Genomic DNA, 5,196 nt, shown 5'->3' on the forward strand with positions numbered 1-5,196 from the left:
TATGTGAGCTTGATTTGCACTAAATCATAAGGTAGTTATGTGATGCATACGAGAGCAATCTATGAGACTATTCTTGTGATTATGTGACATCGGATCAGTGTGAGGGGTGATGTGAAATCATACGATATATCTATGTCACATGAGCTCACTTTTATGTGAAAGTTTATCTGCCTATTGTATATGATGAGATGTGCGTATTCGGAAAAGGGATGGTATGCCCGAAGGAAGAGTGAAATAAAAATACGAACAACTATGTTATAATTTGATTGTTATCTATTGCCACTGCTTAAAACTTACTAAGCATTGTAATGCTTACTCTGTTTACTCTGTTTCCTCTGTCTTATAGATCTCATTGCGAAGCTACAGGCTCGGGGATCGTCAGCAACTAGTCACACTATCACTATCCATTGTTGGTACTGCTATGTTTTGGATTATCTTATGGCATGTATAAAATAGACTAGTGGCGGAGGAATATTTTGGTTAATGTATATAGCCATGCGAAAATGGCTTATATATGTTTGAGCATAATGTTATAATCATTTGGTATGGAATGGTTAATCACCATCATAATTTGTGCTATTTATGCTGAAAGGGCTAGTTGAATCATGGAAACTATGAAGTAGGTAAAGTCTACCTTAAAGGCAGATGCTGGCAGCAGCAGTGAAGTAGATTTGGAAAATCACTAAAAATAGTAGGATTGGAATTAAATAATTAATAAATTATGTAAACGAACCTTAATGAATCTATTTTCATAGGAAAGTAACGAAACAATCATATAGACAGTATGTTAAGAGTTATTGAGGTTCTCGTGAGACGGGGCCAGAACGGTTTCTGGACTCCCTGTTCCGACTTTGAAAATTCATTACAAATTAACTAGATATAATTAGGAGTCATGCCATATATGTATAGATTCCTCTCTGAGTCTAGTTTCCATAGAAACAAACGGCATCAATATTGAAGCTCTGTTCAGGGAGATATCCAAGTCGTAATGCGCAAGGGTCAGTGTAGTCAATCCCTGTAACATGGGAGACTTTGACTAATAAACTGTACTAATTGGCCCAACCAAAAATTCTAGAAAAAAAATACGTAGATGGGCATATGAGTCTAGTTTCAGGGAAAAATCGCGAAACTGATTTTTGAGTTGTGAAACTCAAGATATGATTTTTAAAGCGACTAGTACGCAGATTGGGCAGTGTCTGGAAAATTATTTTTATAAGGGGTTTAAAGTCTGTGAACCCCTCGTGTCCGACTCCGGCAACGGTCTCGGGTACGGGGTGTTACAAGGCCTGACTTTTGAGGAGGAGCCAAACAAGATTCTGTGTCGAGAGGTGAAAGTCTTGAGAAAGAAATCAATTCCATTAGTGAAAGTTCTATGGTGTAACAATAGTTCAGAGGAGGCTACGTGGGAACCTAAGGAGGCGATGCGATGACAATACCCTCATCCGTTTTGACCAGGTAATTTCAAGGCTGAACTTTTCTTTTAAGGGGGTAGAGTTGTAACACCCCAAATCTTTAGAGATTAAATTGTGTGTTTTGTTACATGTTTGGCTTGCTTGCTTTGATGGTTAAAGGTCCTGAGAAGTGTGAGAAGTCTTGGGTTCAAACCTAGACTTTAGCAAAATTTTTGGTTTTTACTGAATAAAAGCTTTGCTGCTAGATGTTGGGCTCTTAATTAATTAGGGGAAATTATGTCATAAAAGGCCTGTTGGTTCAAGCGATTATAGCGTGTTACTAATGGTAGGGGACTTGAGTTCGAGTCTTTCTATGTGCAAGGGGTGTCTTTTTGTTGTTGTACCGTGTAGGAGGTTGTTTACTAGTAGGATTCTATTACTCATGGATGGTGGGAGAGTTTGAGGGGGAATGGGAAGTGTGTAGCCAAATTTAAGAAGGATTATGGGGAGAAAATCATGGAATGGATCAAGGAGTAGAGGGTGTTAGTTGTTGGCCAAAAGTAGGATTCTCCTTGTGCCAAAATCGGTCATAGGCACTTAGTGCCGAATTTGGCTAGTGCTTGCTCTCTTTTTTGATAGTTGATTCCTTTTGCTTCATTTTGTTAGTAGCCGAATCTTACTGGGGACCATTTGGGTACATTTCATGTTAGTTTACTTTGACTCTATTCTACTGATCGATACCTTGTTTAATCAACATTCATCTCTCTATCATTCTTTTTCTCTTAGTTTCTTTGCCATAGCCAAACCTTCTTTCCTCTCTTCTCCCTTTCTCTCAACCAACTTTCCCCTAGCTGTTTGCATCTTCTTTTCCTCTCTATCTCATTCGATTTTGGCTTGTGGTGATCGAGTCATTCTTTTTCTTTCTCACTTTCTTCAGTGCAATCTAATCCTTGTTGGCTGAATAGTGCTCTTGCATTCACCTTCTGGGAATCGATTCTTTCTGTTGTTTCTCCCTGTCGATCTGGGTGGTAAGTAATATTTTATTGGATGTTGTCTCTGTTTATTCTTTTCTCTTCTACCGTATCTATGGTTCTCTTTTAACTTTTTCTTTCCGATCGACATTGTTAGGGAAGCGGTGGCGCTAGTTTTTGTAACAGCCTGATTTAGGTACTAGTCAGAATAGTGGTCTCGAGACCACAAATCTAGAGTCAAATAAATTATTTTATAATTATTTTGATGTTATAGCATGATTATATGAATGCATAGAAAATTTGGTGAGTTAATTTTGACGTTTGTGAACTCAATTGAGAAAAATAACTAAATCGCGTATAATGCGAAAGTCCTATTTTGATAGCTAAAAGTGCCAAATAGCTAGAGAACCTAAATTGGGGGTCTTGAAAGCGCAATTAGGGCCTAATATTGTGCATGCCTGATCATAGGAGGTAATTTGGTCAAAAAGTCCAATTTTGGTGGGTTTGGTGGCTAATTTGACTAAAATAGAAATAAAATATAAGAAAGATGATATCATCCTATTTCCCATTTCTTCTCTACTGATTTTTCAGCCATTTTTGGGGTTTTGAGCTTCAAAATTTTCAGCAACTATTTCCTCTTACAAGTAAGTGATTTACATACTTTTGTTGATGATTTTTGCATTTTTGAGACCCTTGAAGCATGAGCTTTAAAATGAGGGTACTATTTATTAAAATGAATAAGAGTTTAGGGTTTTTCCCTGAAAGGATTTGTAATGTTTGTTGAGTTTCTATGGAAGAAAATAGGTCTTGGGTGTGTTATGAACAACTTTTGTGAAAGGTGTTAGCATGAAAACACCTAAAAGGACTATTTTACATGAGTTGTAAAATAAATGTTAAGTATGTGAAATAGCACGAATTTGGAGTTACTATAAGAGTAAAAAGGGTTCGACTAGGCTTAAGATATGAAGAAATTCAATAAAAATCAATTTTCGGGCTTAGGGGTAAAATGGTCATTTTACAAAAGTCTAGGGGCAAATTGGTCATCTTGCCCATTTATGAATTGTAGAGTGCCTAGATTGATAAAGTGACTAAATAAGTGCATTTTTCTATTATATATTAAGAAATACCGAATCCGAACCTAGACCGGGGGAAAGCCAAGCAAATTGACTAGTCGCCACATTTTATAATCCAGGGTAAGTTGAATGTAAATAATACAACTACAATTGTAATGTATATGTTGAGTTGTACTTGAGATTAATATAGCATGAATTGCTTGATTGTGGAATTGAGAAAGCATGATGGTAATAGAGATAGTAGAGTTCTCGTTTGAACCTAGGAAATAAATCGGATATTTATGCTATAACATATGGGTTATTGTGAGCTAGTGTAAGACATGCCTGGGACATGCATCAGCCATAATATAAGAGCCAGTGTAAGACCATGTCTGGGACATGGCATCGGCATTGAGACGAGTGCTAGTGTAACACATGTCTGTGGCATGCATCAGCCTTGAGACGTAAGCTAGTGTAAGACATGACTGGGACATGCATCGACTACAAGATGTGTCAATGTAAGATCATGTCTAGGACATGGCATAGGCACAGATATACTAGAACTTGTGTAAGACCATGTCTGGGACATGGCGTCGATGTCTAACCCCATATTGGAGGCTAAACGAGTATCCGATAATGTTCCAAATGGTTCAACGGTGAAAGTATGATTTAAAGTTAACTAGGAAAGTATAACCGTGTTCTGAGTGGTAGAGGTACCTATATGGTATGTATGAAATGTGAGCTCAATATATGCTATAAGAGGTGTAATGACTATTGATGAATAAGTTTTGCTTATGCCACTTGTGTATTATGATACTTGTTGATGAATGGTAAATATATGTTGTATATTTATTTCTGTGCAACTTACTAAGCTTTATGCTTACTCCCTCTCCTTTTCCATTTTCTTATAGTGTCGCCTACCTAGCTCAAGGATCAACGAAAGTCAGAGATATCGATCACACTATCAATCGAAGCTTTTGGTATAGTTTGATTTATATTTTTCAATATGACATGTACAGGGCTTAGACTTTGCTATTTTTGTGTCATTGAAAATTGGCCAAATGTGTTGGCTTGGGTTGGGAACCCCTCATTTTGTATTAAGCCTTGAATGATGGCTAATTTTCATTTTGATTTATATGCAAAGATGTTATTTTCATAGATGAGAAAAATACACAAATGGAATGTTGTTTGTTGTGGCTGACTTGGTTGCATGGGATAGTCTTATCTTGATTATGGTTACTATTATGCGGGTTGTGTAAGTAAGGGTGGCAAATAGGCTTGGTAAATAGCTTTATATTGTCCACAAGGGTAGACACACGGGTATGTGTCTAGACCGTGTGTGATACACGGTCTACCCCATGGGCGTGTGGTCCGGCCGTGTGTCCCCTAGACGTAAAAATTTCAAGTCAGTATCATGATAGTAAACACAGGGACAGAGACACAGATGTGTGTCTCAGTCGTCTAATGGACACGGCCTAGTACACGGGCATGTGCATTGGCCGTGTGATATTTTGGGGATGCTAACATCAGAATTAGAATACCCATGTTTTTGCACATGGGCTAGGACACAGGCATTTCATGGCCGTGTGAAGGACACGAGTCAGGCACACAGGCGTGTCCCTATATTACCTAGGTCGTGTGAGCCACATGGGCCATCAACACGACCCTGTTGAAATGGCTACACGAGCATTTGTCCCTCTACATGGGCGTGTGCTTTGTTTCAAAGTCAAATTTTCTATAGATGGTTTAAGGACCTGAGTTGATCCCGGATAGTTTTCAATG

The sequence above is a fragment of the Gossypium hirsutum genome, chromosome A13 (assembly GCF_007990345.1).
Source record: "Gossypium hirsutum isolate 1008001.06 chromosome A13, Gossypium_hirsutum_v2.1, whole genome shotgun sequence".
Classification (NCBI taxonomy): domain Eukaryota; kingdom Viridiplantae; phylum Streptophyta; class Magnoliopsida; order Malvales; family Malvaceae; genus Gossypium; species Gossypium hirsutum.